The sequence below is a fragment of the Chinchilla lanigera genome, unplaced genomic scaffold (assembly GCF_000276665.1).
Source record: "Chinchilla lanigera isolate Chin_1 unplaced genomic scaffold, ChiLan1.0 scaffold00023, whole genome shotgun sequence".
Taxonomy (NCBI): domain Eukaryota; kingdom Metazoa; phylum Chordata; class Mammalia; order Rodentia; family Chinchillidae; genus Chinchilla; species Chinchilla lanigera.
Window position 1 is genome coordinate 2,249,060 of NW_004955424.1, and position 21,866 is coordinate 2,270,925.

At 48.2% G+C, this 21,866-nt stretch overlaps 1 protein-coding gene and 1 long non-coding RNA gene across 2 annotated transcripts in view; one reads left to right on the top strand and one right to left on the bottom strand.

Moving 5' to 3' along the window:
- Tcf7l1 (transcription factor 7-like 1 (T-cell specific, HMG-box)) overlaps positions 1-21,866 on the bottom strand; it is a gene marked incomplete at its 5' end in the record, with an annotated part of 146,608 nt that overhangs the window by 109,484 nt on the left and 15,258 nt on the right.
- Positions 1,851-9,294, top strand: LOC102006789. Its single transcript, XR_261034.2, has 3 exons — positions 1,851-1,916; positions 7,192-7,331; positions 8,539-9,294. It is a non-coding gene; the product is annotated as an uncharacterized LOC102006789 (long non-coding RNA).

Sequence of the window (21,866 nt, forward strand, 5' to 3'; positions counted from 1 at the left end):
GGAACCATTATTTTGTGAGGTTGGGGAGTGAGACACTCACAGCCCATGTGAGAAGCAGTTCCCCCTGGGGCACCAAGACCTTTAGAGCCACCAACATGGACAGGGGTACCAACTTGCCCTGAGGGGCTCCAGTGGTGGAATGAGGAAAGGAACCACAAAACATAAAGAAGAAATTCTCCCTAAATGGAGCAGTTCCACTGAGGTGGGTAGTGCTGAATAATCACCTACCAAAGGGACTGGGAGCTCAGGTGGCCCCAGACCTCAGACCACATCTCAGCGGGCTGCGAGGTAAACACGGGGCAGGGGAGGACTGACACCTCAAACCCAGTCTCCCAGGGCCTGGCCACTACTTACTGCCTTTGGGCTCCAACCCTTGGGCTCAGTCCAGTCTGCCCTACAAACATCATCACTTTCCACTTCTGCCACGAGGCAGAGACCCAAGGTGCCTCTCCCCTCAGCCAACAGATGGCTTCCAACAAAAGCTAGTAATGTTTCATCAGAAGGAAGTCCGTCTTCGGGGGAATTGTCCTAACTCACCTTCTCATTCTTAACACTAATTTTAAGAGAGCCATCTGATCATCTTCCTTTTTCTTCAGGAACAACAGCCAGACAGAAAAGACCGACCTAACGCCCTTGGTAACATCGGAGAGAGCCCATCCAGCCCCAGTGGAAACGCTGGGAGCCGGCACCCAGTCACAAGTCCTTGGTCACACTTCCACATCCTGGCTCGAGTTACAGCCAACTTTTGTTTACCAGGCCTGCAGATTCTCTCTTCCTACCCTTCCCAGCTTCCAATTCTAATTTTCTTTTTCCTCTGTTCACTACTATCTCTGTGGACAATGAACACAGACAACAGAGGCAGTGAAAAAAACTCCACCAGTTACCTGCTAATGGTGGCTACCTGATCCATCAGGAAATCAGAAGTTGACAAGCAGACAAAGAACGGGGTGGACCTCATTGTTATCGAGTGGGTTATCTCAAGTCACACCCCGCCCCCAATGGCTCAAGTCTGTGACCAGAGGCAGGAGAAGCACTGGCCCCAGGGATCCCTCACAGCATGGGAGCTGTCAAGGGCCCCCTGAAGGGTGGCCGGACACCTGCTGCTATTCTGTGACATTTACACAGGTGGGCCCCGTCAGAAAGGAAATCCATGGTTTATGGTTTTATCAAAATTCAGGTTATTTTTTTAGCTAGTTCAGCCATGTGCTTTCAGGAAATAACAATGGGGGTAAAGGAGGCTTAGAAGTGATTTAAACCTGATCCCCTCCAAAGACCATTGTGCTGACGGGCAGGTGGTTCATTCACACCTCTCACCCTCTCCAGTTACATGCCAAAGGGCTCACCACTCCCAGACACAGAACCAGCTGGCAGTCACAGAGGGCCACTGTCCCCCACTGGGCAGGACTGGGGACATGGAAGTTACAAGCTCTGCCTGGGCCATGTCACAGTTACAGTTTGGTTGAAGCCATAAGCAAACAACAACCAAGACACAACTTCACATACATGAACAAGAAAACTGGAACACAGGTAGCAGATTGAGACAGTGCTATCAAAATGTCCCGAGGCTCTGGCCTAACACCAGTCCTGGAATACGAGGTGGGGTTGGGCAGGGACCCAAGGGACCACGGACTGGGACACAGGATCAGAAGGGATGTCCCAGCAGAGCAGTGTGTGGAGAAGGCAAGGTGCCCTCAGAAAAGGATGAGGAAACCAGTTGGGCAGAAGTGAAGACTAGAGAAGTGGGCGGGGTGGGGAACAACGCCGGTTGCCGCGGGAAGCTTCTCCAGCAAAAGGCTCAGACTTGACTCAGGTCAAAGCAGAGGAACACACTGATGACGTCACAGGCTGTGCGCCAGCACAGAGAGGCCACAGAAGCAATGGAAGGTCCGCTTTCAAAGTGGACGATGACCAGCAAGGTGAGAGGTTCCCACCATCACCCAGCCTCATACCACCTGCCAGGTGGGCCAGGTCACTTTGCTTTCGAAACCCATCAGCACTGAGCCTTTTCCTACATTTCCAAATGGCTCAGGGCGAGTGGAAAAAGTAGGAAGAAGCCAGCTATTCGTCAACTGATAAATGAACAGGTAGACAAAAGCCAATCCTTACAAAGGAATAAATGATACATGCTAAAATACAGATGAACTTTAAACACATTATGCTTAGTAAAAGGAGCCGTCACCAAGACCACATACTCTGTGATTCCGTTTATGTGATACATCCCGAACATGAAGAAAGAAGGTCACTGGTTGCCAAGGGCTGGATGAGGGAAGAATACACAGAGACTGCTAGTGGGTGTAAAATGTCCTAAATTTGGAAAGTGATGATGGTTGCACAACTCCATGATTATACTGAAAACTACTGAACGGTACCCATGAAAAGGATGAATTTTATGCTATGAAAATCTTAACAAAGTTTCTATTTAAAACTGGCTTGGTAGGAGAAGAGTATTTGCTATTCTTCTGCCTTTGTATACAGGGTATCATAGATTAATCTTTATTAATAATTTAATGCTGTCATCATAATTATTGATCAATGAGTATCACTGGCTAATTAGAAACAGTGAGCGCCTCCCTTCCAGAGACAAATGCTCCGGAATAGTTCCCATGGTGCCTTCTGTCTCTCTGGGTCCTGTGGCCAATGCTCCCATCAGGCTGGCAGCCAGCACCCCCTGCTGTTGGGAGGCCATCCTTGCCACGCTCCCCGTCCCTCCCCGCATGTGCTCTCTGAGGGCAGGTCTGTGCTTGTGCCAATGCTCATGGAATCAGTCACCTGGTGAGGTCCCTCTGCCTGGAGAGGAGATAACCTTGTTATCTTCCATTTCCTTTTGACAGGACATTTATTTGGTGAGTTTAATTTCTCTCTGGAAACAAGGTTTGTGTGGATAAAGGAGGCAAATTTGGATTTTTCAGAAGACTGCTTCTACTTATGTCTTCATTAAATATATTTCCTGAGCACCTACTGTGTGCCTGGCACTGGGATGGCCCAGTGAAAACACTTTTAGGGAGGTGAAGCCGTAGTGAGTGGAGGGAAGTGATGATCAAGGATGGTGACACATGCTCGAAATAATACAATAAGGCAGGAGAGGGATAAGGAGAGCTGAGCCGGGCCAAGGAAGCATAGTTTCAGAGCGGTCAAGGGAGGCTTCACCAAGGAGATGACAGTTAAATGAAGGAGGGGTAGAAGGAAGGTGGACAGCCATGCAGTCATAAGGAAGAATGTTCTAGAAAAAGCAAGCACAAAGGCCCTGCATCAAGAGAGCACCAAGTGGGTTGGGGAGCAAGAAGTACGAATGGAACCAAGTGAATGAGGGAGTGGGCACCAGCAGGGTCATGAGGAGGTGAACTCCAGCAGGAACTCTGCCTTCTATCTTAAGTGTGAGAAGAAGAGCTGGCCACCCCTTCAAGGGGACCTCATTACAGAATGTCCTCTGATGCGCATCTTACGGTGCACCGAGTTGGTTACTCTGCTGGGCGTGACACGTAATTGGAGGTGCCATGGGACCCTCATGGTGGACATGTGGCTAGAACCCACGCTTCTGGAGGCAACATCAAGGAGTCATTCGGAACAGGCCTGAAGAGGGGGCACTAGAGCTCATTACTTGGTACAAGAGAACATAAGGGGGCAGTGAAGACTGAGAAACTGCTGTCCCCAAGGTGCCACTAGGATGCAAGCCATATTGCGGTTTACGTTTAGAGGAGCGTGGGGTAGGGGATATCATGGCTGGGATCCAAAATGTCCCTCACAAGCCTCATTCTGTTGAGAGCTTGGTGCTGGCGGGTGATTTGAGGAACTGAATGAATCCTGAGGGCCCTCACTTCATCAAAGGGATTAATCCATTGATGAATTCAGAGCTCAAGCGGTGTAAGAAGAGGCGGGCCTAATTAGAAGAGGCAGGTCACCTGCCTTTGAAGGCTATTTCTTGTCCCTGGTCCCTTCCTCCCAAGCTCTTCCTCTCTCAATCTCTGCTTCCTGGTTGCCATGAGGCAAGCAGCTTTGCTCTGCTATGCTGTTTCTACCATAGTGCTTCTACCTTGGAGCCAGGCTGCAATGAAAGGACTGAGGCCTCTGAAACCATTAGCCAGAATACCTCTCTCCTCCTTTGAGTTGTTTTTCTTAGGTAATCTGGTCACTGCCCAACTCAGGAGAGTTGGGGAATGTTATCAATAAGATGAAAGAAGGCAGCAGCCACAGAGCACCAGAACCCTGGACCTGTGTGATCCATGCTTGACAATAATCTGGCAAAGGAATTATCACGAAGTCCATTCTAGAGATAAAAAGCCTGATGCCTGGAAAGGGCAAATTCCTTGACCAAGATTGCAAATCTAGCAGACAGGAGATGCTCAACTCTAACCAAGCCCAGATCACTCTCAATCCTGGGTCCTGCTATCAGTTGAACCATGTGGAATTGCTAAACATCAACTATTTTTGATTTCCAAAAACAGCTGTTTCATGTGGGCCCAGTGTATAGAGGCCTGGTCTTCCCAGTGTTTGCCCATACAGAAGCTCAGAAGGTCCTTGTCAGAGGTGGATCCCACAACCCAAGTCTCCTGCTGGGTCCTGTGATCAGGAGCAGCACGCCGCATGCCTGGCTGTCATCAGAATTGCCCTAGGAGTTCTGATGCAGTTCCAGTCCTGTTCTAACTGTTCAGAACACCTAGGGGTGAAGCCCAGAAATGTATGCTTTGAGACATCACCCGGTGTCATTTGGTGACACAATCCTTCCTAAAGTCTGAAAACCCTACCACCTCATTATTTCTTTGGAAACTGGATACACAGCTAATTTCAATATATGTGTTTTCTAAGATGTCCCTAGGCAGGAAACTACAAGGGAATTCTTTGTCCAGAGGGAACCTGATGTCTTTCAATCGAGTTTCCAGCCAACAAGTGACTGCGGGAAGAGAAATTACTCTCATACCTGCCGTGCACTGGCTTCCTTGGCAGGGAAGAATGCATTTTCAAAAGTCCAGGCTAGGTAAGAGTTTGGGAGATGCTCAGAACTAAGATCTTTATGAGGCAGAGCTACTCCAGTTAGCAAAGAGAGAAGGGTAAAGAATCAGTGCTCCCTCCCTTTATAATAATGGAGCTGGGGATGTAGCTCAGCAGCATAAGCACCTGCCTGGCAAGTGCAAGGTCCCAAGTTCGATTCCTGGTACAAAAAAAAAAAAAAAAATGGAAATCTCTGGACAGCAACAGGAAGGTGGCAAGGGAGACACTGAATACGTAAAACTGTATATTCTGCTTATTTTAGAACAAGGGTCTGGCACTCCAAACCATAGCTATTTGCTCATTTAAAAAAAAAAAAAATCTCAATTTTCTATATGGCTCAGTTTTTTTGAGGAATATGTACCATTTTTTTTCCTATCCCAAACTGACTTAATTTTACAGTCAAAGATTTCTCACTTCATTCAAAATGCTAGACTTGATGGCTCCAGGGACTCTGTCCCTACCCTAAGGCAGCTCCACAGAGTGAAGTCAGCTTCCCTTCCCACCCCAAAGGGAAGACGATGTGGACATCTCAACTCACTGGGCCCAGAAGCTGTTCCCAAGAATCAGCATCCGTCGGTTCTTGGGATCTCAACTTCCTCCCTTTGAAATCCTCACTTTTCAAGTCTACCTATGCATGCTCTAGGCCTGAGTTTGCAGAAAACGGGGTTCCACTCCATCAACTTTTAGTAACAAGAAAATAATCTGCATTTTGTTTTTCAATTCTGATCTTTCACTTATCTCAAAATGAGTCTGACTGGCTATCTCGCGCCCAGGTAAAACCTAAACATTAACTAAACCGTGCTGACGACCAGCCCCTTGCATTCCAGGCTAATGGCCACTGTAATTATGAATTCCGCGGAGCTCTAGAAGAACCTGCAGTTCACAGACTTAGACCAGGGCTGTCTCGAACTCGTGGAGGGGAGCTGGCTGCATCTACCATTCAGCAGGTGGCAACAGAGCAGGGGCCGAGGGAGACAGAAAAAACCCAGCACTGGGCCTGCCTTCCCCTAATTACGGAAACAAGAGCTACACAGGGCAAGGACACCCATAGTATGCTTTCTCTTGGTCACTAATCCCACACAATAAATAACACATTGCCGGGGCTGGGGATTTAGCTCAGTGGCAAAAGCGCCTGCCTGGCAAGCGCAAAGTCGTGAGTTCGGTTCCCGGTACCGGAGAAAAACCAAAAAACAAAAAAAAAAAAACAAAAAAAACCCACACTGCCGTTATAAGATAATTCAATTAGATAACAAAACAATTGTGTTGATTGTGAAGTCCATATGAGACTATGGGGGCAGACTCTGAGCTCAGGCTATCAAATCAGCGTTGTTAGCAAAGGGACAGCTTGTGGAGGAGTGAGGTGTGGAGGGGAAGTGGAGGCCCCCTGGGTACGGGAGGCGGGGAGCCTGACATCTGAGTGAAGGGGGAAGGAGCTGATTGGGTGAGGTCAGAAGTAGGAAGGCTTCAGACCTGGATGGGGACGTTGAGAGCTGGTCTGTGAGGTGACAGGAGTGAGTGTAGCTTTTCTGAAGGGATGGTGTTTGGGGAAGATGGAGCGGATCCTACTGGGCTGGGTGAGTTGAGTGGAGGAAACAGAACAGGATGTCCTCCCTCCGATGTCTGTCCCAGGATGATGGCAATCTGGCCACGGGCCACAGTTTACTTTCAAACATTATTTTCACAACCTGGAGGTGGGGTGGGAGGGGCAGAACCTACGGCTTTGCCAGGCAATGGTGCTCAGGCTTGGCAGTGCCCAGCTCCCGTCCCCGACAACATGCAGGCCTCCTCAAGTGGGCCCAATCATCATTCTATATTTTACCCCCGTAAGTTTGACTATTCTAGGTTCCTCATGTAAGTAGAACCATGCAATGTTTGTCCCTCTGTGACTGGCTTATTCCACTTAGTTTAATATTTCCCAAGTCCACGTAAGTTGTCAGAAATGGCAGGATTTCCTTCTTTTCTAAGGCTGAATAATATTCCATTGTGTATATACATGACAGAATTTCTCTGTCCATTCACTTGTGGATGGACACCTAGGTTGTTTCCCTAGCTTAGCTATCATGAACAGGGCTTCAACAAACACTAGAGTGTGTATCTCTTTGAGGCCCTATTTTCCATTCTTTTGGATACACATCCAGTCCTGGGATTGCTGGGTCATACAGTAATTGTTTAATTTTCAACTGATTTTTAATTTGCCCTCCACAGCAGCTGTACACACTTGGCTTTGCAAGCTGCTCTTCTACCATGTACCAGCTCTTCCAGACCAGGCAGTGCTGTAGCCAGAAGAAAAGCTGCAGGGGCTACGGGTGCAGGTAAAGAACAAGGACCACTATCTCGCTATATAGGTAAGCACCTACTATAGCTGAGAACTTTCACATACACATACACACACACACACACACACACATACACACACACACACAAACTAGAAAAAGCCGCAAACAAGGAATAAAAATAGAAACACATCCACTAACATTGCCAAATATTCAAACCCACAAAACCCTGAGACCGTATAAATACTGATCTTCTGTGGTTGGAGAATGGGACGCTGCTTCATCGGATGGCCTCATTTACTGAGAGGTGGCAAAGAGACAATAAACACATGGCTGGCTTTCGGCTGGAACTTCGTCTTGCACATGTTCTGGGATTTTTATTAGTACCTTCCCTTCTGCAGTGATAATCGGATCTCACAACGTTTAGGCAGCAGAGCAAGTATCAAGCCCATGTTGCTTCCCGAAGCCAAGCCCAACAGCGGGGTCTGAGCTCCCTCTACTCAGTAAATGAGAGGAACGGGGCACAGACGTGGACACACATACCTCGGTGGAGACCCCGTGCCCACCACGGTATAACCTTTCCCACAGCTTTCACCATCTCTGCTCAGACGCTGCCTGGGCATCTTTACTTCCTTCCTGCTCCTCAGCCCTGGGAGGTCGGGAGCACTTCTTTGAACCCAGAGCACCTGGCTGGTGCCCTTGCTTCCTGTCTTTTCCTTGATTTATTCTTTCTCTCCTGCCCAGACAAAAAAGGCTCCACTCCAAGGTCAAGATCCAGAGCAGTCACACCTACAAAGATGACCCCCTAAGACTCCTGCTGCAGGCCTCCAGGTGGAACTTGTCAACAACAACCACACCTCACACTGGAGCAAAAGTCCCTCTCCCTCAGTGCAGGGTTGGGGCCCAACCCTGCAGCTACATCACTGCCTCCAGTCCCAGGCCTGACAAGCAGGCCACTTAGGAGGCAGATGTTACAACCACCACAGTGCCTGAGGCTGTAGGATGATTCAGTAGAACTGAAAAGAATTTACTGTACTATTTTCCTCACAACCAAGTTAAGAAAATATCTTCCATAAACCGTTGTACACTGTGATTGTGCTGGTTAGCTACACAATTTATACACCGGATACAACCTCACGGAACTGTGTACACACACATACACACACACACACACACACACACACAGCTTAGCCTAATGAAAATGAGCACAAAAAGTTATAAACATTAACTAAATCAAGTGATTATCAAGACTGAACTCTAGTATTATCTCCATTTATAGGATTTCCTCATTTATAGGATTTGCTGGAGCAAATAAGCAGTTATTATAAACACTAACCAACGGACCCCAGCCTTTTAGTGCCACCAACCTCTCTGGCAGCCGAGGCAAGCCCACGGACCATTCTCAAAACGGCATTAAAAGCACAAGTTAAGTACACAGTACTGCAAAGGAAAGCAATTACAGTAAAACAGTTATCAAAATATCTTAAGTTCTTCCTGTAAGCAGCCTAAGGTCATCTGTGAAAATGGCTTCAACTGACCCAGAAAGCTCCATAAAGTCATGTAAATCAAAGCTTTCAAATTTTTGCTTCACTTTAAGAACACCCACGAGACTGGCCAGGTCATCAAGGATATCCACACCTGAAAGGCCTGCAGGGTCCAAAAGTTTCCATTCCATTGTCACAGCGATGGAGCTGGTAGCATGCCCAGGCCAAGAAGTGGGTCTAAACATAGGGCCCAGGGCCCAAAAAAGGACTGCAGAATTTTTGCTATACATCCTTAATACCGCAGAGAGTAAAGCTGAACTTCGGGGTTTAGGAATAGATTCTCTGGTCGCTGAACATACACAGGTGAACAAAGCACCCAAGATGCACCACGGCACCCACACCGAGATGATCCGGAACTGAAAAGGAGCAGATGGCTCCTCAATTGGAAGATGAGGTTATGAAGAAAACAGTATCTCAGAAGAAACTGAAGAAACAAAAACTTAGGGCACATGAATAAATCTGGCATAAAATAAAGGTAAATAAAAGTGAAAGTAATTTTAAAGAATTTTCACTTTAGAAAGAACAACTGGGATAGGGAAAAGAAAAAAGGAAGGAAAAAAAGATATATATGTATATACACACACACAAGATAGCTAAGATAATTGTACTACTAATTTCTATTCATTCACTGAAAGGAACAGTTAGTGCTTATACTGTTTGATCAATTCTGCATGCCTGTATCTGGTAATCTTAGCAACTACTTTGAGGATAACAATAGGTAATATAATAACCACTGTTAATTTCCTGTCATCTTAGTTTGAAATTCTGTATCATTTTTATTGTTTTTTATCTCTTTTTTCTTTGTTTAAATAAAAAAAGAATTTTCACTTTAGTCATATTTAATATTTACATTTAGTAATATTTACTATTTGATATTTAGTAACAATGAATATTTACACATTAAATAAGACCTAGCGTAAGTCTCATTACTGAAGCTCAAGACATCTACAACGACCCTAACACGCAAAAAATTAATTCTGCAATTTCTAATGCGGAGTCTCAAGTACAGCTAACACAACTTTGGTCTGTTGTTTATAATCACAATCAAAGGAGCTGCAAATTTTCAGTTAGTGAAAATAAAACGTCACGTTTTCCATGAAACTTTTGGAGTTCTCTCCCCCTCCCATCTGCAGTCAGACTCAGGTTAGAGACCTCAGGGGGATGGAACTCTCGCTTCCTCTCCCCACCCGTCACTCCCTTACCCACTCACTGATGATAGCACATTTACACTCTGAAGAAAAAGCACCAACTCTAAACACTCACTACAATGGATGCCTAACACCAGCACCCACTTTGGGCTTTCACTCTGGGCAAATAGACCCACCCTTCCCACCCCACCTCAGCTTTCGGACTCTCCGCTGCCCCTGCGGCCATGGGAAAAAGAAAGGGGTTATACTCATTCCTGGGGAAGCTTGAACATAAACCTCGGTGGCCCTGCTAGTGTTTGCAGAAGCTGGGTGACAGACGCCAGGCAGCGGGCAGCTTCATGTCGCATGCTGATAAAGCAACCAGTCCTGAGCTCTGTGATTTGAGCAAGTTCAGGCCAGGAGTGGATGTAAAGGAAAAAACTGGATGTGTGCCTCTACCTGTTCCAACCTGCAGTCAAGGTGGCAGGCTGGATGCTATCTGTTAGAGGTTGAAGCGTACTCCCCTCAAAAAAGATATAGATGCTCCTTCCACTTAGGATGGCCTTCTTTACCAGTAAAGCCATCCATCTTAGGTAGAAATAGTACTGAAAAAACCTCAATATTCAAAATCAAACGCACGGCCTGAAAAACGGAGATTTTAATGTTTGCTGCATTAAATGAAAATGCACCGAATCCACTAACCTACTGCACCTCCCAGCTCCGCTCTACCACCCACTGAAGTGCTGGCCGCATCTCCTCATGACCACATGGCTGACGCTCCAGAAAAATATCAAAATTCAAAATTCAGAGTGTGGTTCCTATTGAACATGTATTGTTTCCACACCACCATAAAAGTTGGAAAAAATCTAAATCGATCCATCCTAACTCAGGAAGTCCATTGGAGTCTGAACTCTGAGTTCCTCTCGCTGACCTCTTTTGGAGACAGGGTCTTTCCACAGAGGTGCTCATGTCAAATGAGGTCACAGGGAGCCTCTACTCGACGGGACTGGTGTCCTTATGGAGAGGGGGAATTCAGTTGGGCCTAGACACATGGAGGGAGGAGGCCATGAAGACGGGAGGAAGAGGACAGTGGAGGCAAGGAGCGAATCGCGGAACAGATCCTTCCCTTGTAGCACTCAGGAGAAACCAAGCCTGTGACACCTCCATCTTGGACTTTCAGCCTCCAGAATTGTACGACAATTAATTTCCGTTGTTGAAGCCACCTGGGCTGGAATACTTGGTTACAGCAGCCCCAGCAAGTGAATTCAGTATCCCAGCCAGCATGGTGGCCCATGCCTGGAGTCCCAGCTACGCAAGAGGATGCTGCCAAAGGACTGCCGCAGTTCGAGAGTTTGAGACCAGCCTAAGTAACACAGTGAGACCTGTCTCAATGCAAAAAAACAAACTCAATATTCAAAATCAAACGCATGGCCTGAAAAACGGAGATTTTAATGTTTGCTACATTAAATGAATCTGAAAGTAGATACTGTTCAGATCCTGCTTCTTTCTGCCCTCTGGGCAGGGGGACGGGAGAGCCAAGGTTTATTGGATCACAGGGACAGACAGTGGGGGGCTCAGGGAATCTAAAGGTGAACTGTTGGCAACCCTACCCGTAGCGCATGTTTGGGGGTGGCGGAGATCTTTTTAACACTTTCATTCAAATATCTAGTGAGAAGCTTTATACAACAGCAGTGGTTTGCAAACTTGGCTTCATATCAGAAGCCCCTGGGGAGCTTTTAGAAAATTCCACCAGAGCCTGAGCCCCACCCCGGACCGGCTGAATCACACACACTGGGGTGGGGGCTGGGCAGGAGCATTTTTTAAAAGTGTCCCATAGGATTCTAACATGCAGTCAGGGTTGAGAGCCACTGGACCCTCTGACCTTTAAAGGCCTCTCCTTTTCACAGCTCGGGTGAGAGCGCATTTGTGTTTATCTTAGTGGTTCTCCGAGCGTGCTCCAGGGCTGCCTGGAGTCTGGTTTCCTCCAGGTTCAGTCTAGGGAGTGGGTGAGTAATTCTCATTAATTTGGTGGCAAAAAAGGGCAGTTAAATGCACCTTTTGCCAGGTGTGGTGGCGCACGCCTGTAATCCCAGCACTCTAGGAGGCTGAGGCAGGAGGATCGTTGCAAGTTCAAGACCAGCCTGGGCTACAAAGTGAGCTCAAGGCCCATCCGAGCTGCATATGCATAGCAAGACCGGGTCTCAAAAAGACAAAAAAAAAAAAAGAAAGAAAGAAAAAAATTAATAATAAATAAATAAATAAATGCGCCTTTTGTCTTTTCATTAAAACACCAATTCCACGGGCTTTGATAGTGTACAGAGCATCTTCATGCTAGGCGCTTAAAGATTAAGCAAAATCAAATACTCAGAATTCCCAAGGCTTGCCATCATCTCATTCCAGAAATGAGGTGGCAGCCGCCCAGCAAGGTGAGACTAGTGCGACTGCCCGACATGCAGGTGCTCCCGGCAAAGGGGACCCCAAAGAGGAACCTCCAGGAGAGACCAGGATGTCTCCCAGGAGGACAGAAGAGCACAGAGGCTTGACCGTGACGGACTGGTTTTGCCCAGCTAGAGAGAAAGAGAGAAACAGCCTCTGTTTCCCACGTAGGATGAGCTCCACACTCAAGGGAACCAGCCCCACGTACCCCGCATGGCTCAGAGCCCACTTCCTCCCACCTTAAAGAAAACTGAGTCTCCAGGCCGACTTCTGCTCTCCTTTAGCAAGGGCCACTGCTTCAAGTTCTGGTGCCAAAAACCAAACCACTCAAATTACATCTTACAAGGCCAGGCGTGGTGGCGCACGCCTGTAATCCCAGCGCTCAGGAGGCTGAAGCGGGAGGATTACTGCGAGTTTGAGGCCAGCCTGGGCTACAAAGTGAGCTCAAGGCCAGCCTGAACTGCACAGCGAGACCCTGTCTCAAAAAGACAAAACAACAAATAAATAAATTAACTCTACAGGTTTTATTTATCCTAAAAAATATCCTAAGTTTATTCACGCCTCTAAACCTCCAGAGAATCTGGACACTTACCAGGAAACCTGGCAACTGCAAGGTTATCCCAGAGACTCCACAGTCAGCACTTCGACAGAATGAGAAACAACCCGTTCAGGAGTTGAGGCTAGTATAGGAATCAGGGGAGGTGCATAGAGAAGCAAGGGTAGGTCCGTAACTTTGGCAGGGTGGCATGGGCCCAGAGCCAGCCTACTAAGACGTTCGAAGGCCGTGGCCGCTGATGCATTACAGTCCTAATTCTTCCACACAGGTGAAGGGTGCCCAGACACACCCCGACGACCACACCTCCTTTGAAACCCAGGAAACAGAACGTTCTGTGAGATCTCACTGATGTTTGCAAATGATCTTCTGGAATAAAATTAAGCTTTAAAATTTCTTTTTCCCCCTACAGGTATACTGAGACTCTAAAAAGAAAGGATGAGCTCGAGTCCACAGTCAAGAGTTTCCACTGCATACTTTTTTTTTTCCAACTCCTCGGGGAATCTTAGGCATACTGTGATTACTACAGACAGTGCTCGTTTAAACTTGGAATTCACAGCTGGACGTGATGGCGCACGCCTGTCAGGCCAGCACTCGGGAGGCTGAGGAAGGAGGATTGATGCGAGCTTGAGGCTAGCCTAGCCTGTACTACATAGCGAGACTCTGTCTCAAAAAGCGAAAACCAACCAACCAGACAAAAAAAAAAAAAAAAAAAACCTCTTGGAATTCATATAATTTTGAAGCACCAGGCTAAAAGAAGCAATTTTAATATAAGTATGGAAGTATGGATGGAAGAAAGAATTGGTATTGCAGACACTAGGCCAGTCTGTGCCAATTTTTCCCTGCGGATGGACTGGCTGCCCCCGTGCTGGGGTAGACGGCAGAGCTGAGCGTGCCTACAGTAAGGGACAGAGGGAGATGGGTGCGTTCTGGAGCTTGGAGGTGACTTTCACGTCTTTATCTTACACCAGCTTTCTGAAAGCTGCACTCAAGGTGGCCAACACATGTCGGGGTGGGGACCTGGAGGGCAAGCGGCGGCTGCAAGGGAAGAGGCAGGAGGGAGGAGGGGACCATGGTGGAAGAGGCTGGGAATCGGGGACTGTAGGGTGGTGGCACGGATCTAGACACGTGACGTAATTCGTAAAACTGCACCAAGTGCATTTTTCTGTTCACTAATTTACAGTTGTTGAAAGGGGAGAAAAAGTTTTTAGGTAGAGAGAGAAAAGTACGGCCTGATATGACAGTGTCCCGGGATGCAGGTGGCCACACAGCCAAGCTGTCCCCCGAGAGCCACTACTGCTGTCTTCACCCAGGCACATGGGCTCTGCACCCAAGGAACCAAGCGACTGGCACAGAGTGCCCCGGGAGGAGGAGCGGCCGCTTGGGGAGGAGGTGGGGGCAGGAGCAAGGAAAGGAGCGAAGGGGCACCAGGTCGCAGACCGGCCAGCAGCGAGGTCAGCTCGGAGAGCCAGCAGCTGTGCATCCCCTGGGTCAATGCTTCCAGGAGCCTTGGGCCACAGAGGCCTGAAGATGACCTTCAATTTCTTCCAGGTTCTCCCATCCTTGAGAGATCAAAGGCCAGAGGTGCTGGACAGAACTGGGGGTGGCAAGCAGGAGCAATAGCCGGACCTGCTTCCCGACACACCCTCGTCAGAGCCTCCCAGGTACACGTGGCCAGGACCCATTCCTCTTGGTCCCCAGGGCTCAGAGAAGACATCAAGGGCATGCGAACAGGCACAGCGTAAGGATGGACTAGAAAAGCCAGTGGAGGGACAGGCATCTGCCTTACTGGTCTCTGAGTGACCCTGCGTGACCCTGTGTAACCCTGAGCGACCAGGAGCGACCAGGAGCTAGTCCTGCAGGGGCTGCAGATTGAGCAGGGGCCAGGAGCACAACAGGGTAGAGCCCCGTTCCCCAGCTGAGGGTCTGTCCTGGACTCTGGAGTCAGCGGCACTGCAGAAGAACTCAGATGCAACCCATAAGCTGCCTCTGAGAAAAGGAAGGGGCAGCTAGGCAGGAAGAAGCCACAGGAAGCCCGGAAGTACTTCCCGTCTGCAGCCCCATCTCCCTCCTTGCAGGGATCCCCTTTCCTGAAGGGCGGAGCTGCTGCAATTGATTTAGACAAGGCCACGCCCCACCTTCCAGGGCACGGGCTCCCTCCTCCACCACAAAGCCCTGTTGTGTGGCCACAGTTCAGAGCCAACCCTCAGACGGACACTGGCCTGGAGGAAGACGAACTGTACCAGAGATGGAAATGCAGGCACATTCAGAGGCGCGCTCTTCAATCCAGGGTGGAGCAGCAACCTTCTGAGGACAGACGAAAGGATGGCATGGGGGTGGGGGGGTTCCCAGCTTGTCAGGGCGGCTGAGCTGTGGCCCTGATGCTTTGGACCATCTTCAAAGACCAGGCCTCACCTCAGGCCTGACTGAGAGATAAATTAGCCTGCTGCTCCGCTCAATTATCCACTAACAGAGAGGTATAACAACGTTTTCTTAAAGCAGGACATGTAGATGAAAGATACATCATTTCCCCCCACCCCCAAAAGAAGATGTGCTATCTCCCCAAACCTATTGCAGCCTAAGCCGCAGCAACTCTGGCAATGCCGATACACTGATTTCCCTTTGGGTTGGAGGTGGGCTTTCTTTCTAGCCCCAAGCTCTCTCAGCAAAAGGGGTTTGCAGAAGTTATTTCTGAACAGGCTCATATTCCACCCCCCAACAACATACATTTCAAAAACACCAAAACAGCCCAGCGGAGTGTGGACCTCGAGCTCTGGGCAAGGTCGGCTTCAGAGTCGTGTGTGTATATGGTCTTTGAGACACCAAAGCCGAAGGTCAAAGGGTCCTGGACAAAGGCCAGAGGATGCCCTGTGTTCTAAAACCCCACGCCAGCAGGGATGAGGAACAAAAGGAAGCCCACACATGGGTCTGTTCCTCGGTTTGGCTGCAGGGCCCAGGGCAGGAGTCCTGACCTAAGCTGTGAGTGGCTGGGTGGGGCACTAACTGAGGCTGGTTTCTCCCCCCCCCACCAGGAATCGAACTCATGACCTTGCATTTGCCAGGCAGGCACTGTGCCGCTGAGCTAAATCCCCAGCCCGCTGAAGGTGGTTTCTCCTTCTCAGTGGGAGTCTCTTCCTAGGAGGGGCCTCCACGCACTCCCTCCTTCCCAGGGAATCCAGATTTCTCCACCCTCCAGCGGTGTTCTGAGTCCCCAGGCTTGCTCTACTCCAGAAGGCACAAATGATGAATAATTACACTAATTGCTCCTTACCGCCCACTGACCCCCAGACCTCCCCTGAGCACGGATGGAAGGAGATGGGGGGAAGACAGGAAAGCCCACCAGGGCCTCTCTGTCCAGGCTCCACCTTGCTCCCTGGGGACAAGCAGGTGGACCGGCCACCAAGGCTCCAGGTCTTCACCCAGAGGCCTCCTTGGCAAGTGCTGCAGACCCACTAGAGGGCTGGGGACTCAAACTCTTGTGTGGTCTCACAGAGACAAAAGCTCCAGCACACTGACCATTTCCCAACAGGAGCCTCAGAATGGAACTGCTTCTTGGAAGGAACCCCAGGGGCCCCTCTTTTCAGCATCTTTTCTGCACAGACCTCATTCCTCAGGTCCACACAGCTGCCATCGTACCCCACAGGAGACAAGGCCACGGAACGTGGGCTGGGCAAAGCCTGTCCTTGAATCTGGATTACCGAGCGGTAATCAAGTAAGGCCGCTAACCTCTCCAAGACTTGCTTTTCTCTTAAGCAAAGCAAGGATAACCTCAGTCCCCACATGCAGGGTCATTCTCAGGACTAAACGAAGTAATGAATGCAGTATTCCTCTAGGACAGAGAACACTCAGAGTGAAGCTGTTAGCCAGGCACAGCGGCACGTGCCTGTACTGGCAGTACTCTCTGAGGCTGAGACAGGAGAATCACAAGTTCGAGCTCAGTATGGGCAACTTAGCAACTTGGCAGGACTCTATCACAAAAAGAAAAAGAAAAAAGGACTGGGAACGTTCCAGCACCTCGGTACAAAGGCCCTAGCTTCAGTCCCTAGTACTGAGGGGGAGAAAAAGACAGAAATTATTATCCCTGCAAAAACAGAGTACAGAGAGAGAAGCCGCCCAGATTCCTGTCCTAGTGGGCTCATCACCAGCCCCATGAAGACAAAAGTTCTCCTCACCTTTCTGGACTTCAGTTCTCTGAGTCCTTTCCAACGTACACATCTTTACTTCGGTATGTACGAAACATATGTGCACACTCGCCGCTCTCAGCTATGGGCGTTTGGAGGGGCCGCCCTGTGCACTACCGCTGAGTACCCGGCCGCTACCCGCTACACCCGCAGTGGGTCCCCGCCCGAGACTCAGCCGCCCAAAAGGTCCATAGCATCGCCAGCGTCCCCTGGGGTAGAGGAAGCCCAGGCTGAGAATGACTTGTGAGGCCATGCATGAGACGGACGGTAAAGCCAGGTGGGTGTGAGCAGAGGAACTCGCAATGAATGTGTGCGTGGAAACTCCACCGCCGTGGAGACTGCGGACACACACAGGGCTGCTGAGCTCCTCTGCATGGGCAGCACGATCCCCGTGCGTGTAAGGCGTCCGCAGACCCCATCGGGCACAGACAGACAGAGCCCCATTTACTGCCACAGCTCGCTGGGCCCCCAAGCACCCCACATCTGGTCAAGCACGTGCTCGGGAACTCGGTCTGGGGGAGAGGAACACAGGAGGATCCTGTGTGCTCCCAGCCTGAGCTCGCCTGGAGCACGCAGAGGTACAGGACGCCACGCGGGCAGCAGGCTGCGGCGATCATTCCCGAGGCAGAGGGCACTCTGCCAAGTGTGATTCTCTTTGACTTACTTAGTGGATTTGACCAAACTTCTCAGCGTACTATTTTCCTAGTTCAGAAGAGCTAGCGGCGTGGGCAACAAAGCTCGCACACACCGAGAAGGGACCACATGTGCGTACTTTCCAACCCTGCTGGCTGAAGCAGAAACGAATGGTTGGCGATCATCAAAATGTACACAGTTCAAATGGGGGACTGGCCCGCTTGGGGAGGGGACGCAAACATTTGCTTTTAAAGAGAGGTCTGCTTACCCCGAGTGTTCAAAAACATGAATCCTGAACTCCCTTTCTACCTCATGATCACTGCTTTAACATTTGCTTTTAATTTATCCAAGATCATAATCTTGACCGAGGACCACATAGGAGCCAAACTTGCACTTGAAAACCAAGCTGGGCCTTTTGTTCTGCCCTTGTTAATTAGTGTACAAAGGGGCATCTGATTTCTTTCTTCCCCAACAGTCTACAACAGTGCTTCCCATTGATGGCACTCACCATGTTGGGATGGCGCACAGGCCTGTGGGGATCAGGCCCTGGGACAGGTGTCAGGAACGCAGGCTCACTGTTTGTCATAGGCAACTTATTTCAAGCACCGTGCCTCATCTTGAAATAAACCTGAGAGTTCCTGCTGTGTGGATTAACTGGAGTTAAGAGGATCTACACAAGTCTAGTCATTCGTATTTGAAAATTCAAGTACCAAGAGTAAAGCAGTGCATAGGCAGATCTAGAGTTCCCCTAAAAGTGTCCAGTGGGTTCCATGGAGCACTGCTCCCATGAGATGCTGCTTCGGGAGTCTTCTGGTTCCTTTGGTCATTCAACAAATATTGACTGAGGGTCTTTGATATGCCTGGTGCTGAGAATGCACTAGGGAACAAATACCTTCCAGGTTGTTTGTTTGTTTGTTTTTGAGATAGGGCCTCATTGACCAGACTGGCCTTGAACTCACGTCAGTCCTCCAGCCTTGGCCTCCCAAGTGCTAGGATTATAAGCATGCACCACACACCCAGCCAGCCTCCAGCCTTCTGTGAGTTTAGGATGCAGAGAAAACAAGTGTGGATTGAATAATCAGGCCATATATTTGCCAACACTGAAATGTGTTCAAGTACAGGGAGCTGAGCATTTATAGCAAGGACCCTACTTCCACGGCTTGTGTCTATGTCCGCAAAAGCCTCACATGGTCATAGGTGAGGAGTTTTGAAGGTGGCTGGATAGATTAGGATCTGTGAATGTGGATTAAGGGTGTGAAGCTGGGATTAAGGGGGTGGATAGCAGAAGCACCACCCTGGGTGTGGGTGGCATCAATCAACAGGCTTAGAGCCTGGATGAAATATAAGGGAGAGAGGGAAGCCAGGCCTCTGGTTGCTGCTGCTGCTTCTGCTGCTTGCTGCCTTCTGCCCACCATGGACTGCTTCTCCTTTATGATGCCCCTCTGCCATTCCATCCTACCTTACGGCCAGCCAACTATGGACTGAAATCTCTACGCACCATGAGCTAAATAAACCTTTCCTCCTTTTACTTTAGGTGTTGGGTATTTTGACTCAGCAACAAGAAAAGTAAGTAAGACACCTATGTAAGGCTGGGAGGCAGAAAAGTGCTTGGTGAGACTTAGGCCCAGGGTGAGGGACTGTGTTCTACACATAGGGGAGCCTTGGTCAAATCAGCCAGAGGAATTCCTCATGATGCACTCTGCTCTAAGAGACCTGCAATGCACACCAGCATGTTCCAGGCCTGAGAAGTTCTACAGAAATGAAGCCCAGCCCGTTCTACCTATTACCATCCCAAGGATGTTGCTCTGGGAAGTGCTGATAGAGGCACCATTGTTCTCACGGCCTGGAAGAAACTTCAGTACAAAACAAAAGCCCTTGTTCATATAACTGGAAAACTATCATGTGTCCTCTTGGAACAGCCAAAATACCTTGGAGTTGCTAATGTAATTCTAAAGTATTTTCCTTGGCAAAGGCCTATGAAAACATATGGGTTCCACAACTGCGTACAGAATCCCAGTACCACAGACGAAGGAAAGTCCACAGACACAATACAGGGGCCAGATTCAAAGCTCTACCTCCGGCACAAGACTCTGCTTTATTTATTTTTAAAAGGATGTACAGCCTCAATACCGAACAGAAAAAAAAAAAAAAAAAAAACCTTCCATAATAAGCAAAATAAAACGATCAGCCACCGATGAGAAACCTATCAAAAACGACATGGTGAAAGATAGCAGGAATGAACAATGATTTCTCTTGTTAACCTAAAAATGTCCAGGGGGGAGACAGATTTTTGTTATTTATTTTATTACCTACCATGCAAAAAAGAGGGTAATGTAAATAAGTAATATCAGATGTGCAGAAATATCACATGTGCAGAAAGAAGACAGACTTAGTATGAAAGACACTATATCAGGGTAACAGTGATCAAAAGGAAAATGTGACAGCCACAGCCCTTAGAAATATGAATTCTTGAAAGCTGGTTGTCCAAAATTAAGTATAAGGGGCTGGGGGTGGTAGCTCAGTGGGAGAGTGCTTGCCTGGCATGTGCAGAGCCCTGGGTTCAACCACCAGCACAGAAAAATTGTCTGCGTGTGTGCATACACACGTGTGCATGTGTGCAGTGGCACAGTGTAGAAACCAAATTTTATAGGGGTCAGTGACAGCCTGAAAACCTGGGGTCACTATGGCTGATAATGAGCTCACCTTCACAAAGCCATGCTGTACGTCAGCCACGCCCACCATGCACATGTATGTGTTGTGTGTCTGTGTGTGTGTGTGGCACAGGGGATTAAACCCAGGATCTGTGCATTAGTTACATCCCCAGCCCTTTTTTTATTTTTTTAAATTTTGAGACAGGATCTTACTAAGTCACTAAGTTGCCCAGGCTTTGCTCAAACTTGTGATCCTCTTGCCTCAGCCTCCCAAGTGCTATGATTATAGGGGTGTGCCACCATGCCCAGCAACAGGTACAGTTTAATCTTTACAATGATGAAGTAGGTTCTCAGAATATATCAACATATGGCCTCAGCCTGGATACTGAGTGAAAATGTGTTATTTAACTCGAATCTTCCCCAAGACCTGAACTTCTGCTCGATCAACAAGCTGATGTGTTCTTAAGGTAACAAACGTATCTAATTAGTATAACAGTGTAAGAAAAAGGGAAACGAAGCATGCTTAGACTTGCTGTAATTATCTGAGCATACCATTTCAAAACTAGGCATCATACACACAACTTGAGTGAAAATGCCTGTGTGAGTTTTCGCTACTGAAATGTTATCAGCTGGTAGAAATATGCATGCAGATTTTTCATTGAAAGAATAAAATATAACCATAGAAGACATTAATTTTATATACAAAGCAGTTAGCATGTATAATTATCAAATAGGGAGATTGATTTCACAGCATTACTAGTCTTAAGAGTATTCTTATAAAAAAACACATCCTAGAGTGGGTGCTTATAAATGTTTTAAAATTACCACTGCATATTACATTCTACTTCTGAGCCCTATAGAATTGCTTGACGGCCTCAGAACATTAAACAGAATAACCTTCAGTGGCTACACAGGCACCCTTAGCAGTACGACAGAGGTCTGTAAATAACCTCTCCCACTAAAAGGTCGGAGTTCCTTCTAGAAATGGCTGGCTCCGGGGCTGGGACAGGAAGTGCACCACATGCGCCTGGAATATCCTGCTGTACCAGGACTGTGTCCAAAGCACTCACGGGTCAACTTGAACAGGCTCCAACTGGCTAAAGATGGGGAATCTCAGTATCAATAGGGATCACTGCAAATAGACTGAAAGATACTCAGTAAGTTTAAATCTGTGAGTTCACAACGATATAAAAATTTAAACATTAAGTTAAATTTGAGAAAACTTCACCGGTCACCTTTACAGTGTGAAACTGCCTGGAAACCAGTAAACAAAGGTAAAGAGTCAAGTATTCAAGCTGCTTTCCACATATCATCTGAAGCAGGGTCTTCAGCTTTTTCTGTACAGGGGCAGGCATTAAATTTTTCAGCCCTGTGGGCCATACATAGCCTCAATCTCGGTCGCCCAACTGGGTCCTTGTAATGCAAATGAACAAGCATGACTGTGTCCTAGTAAAACTTTATTATCAAAAATAAGTGGCATGG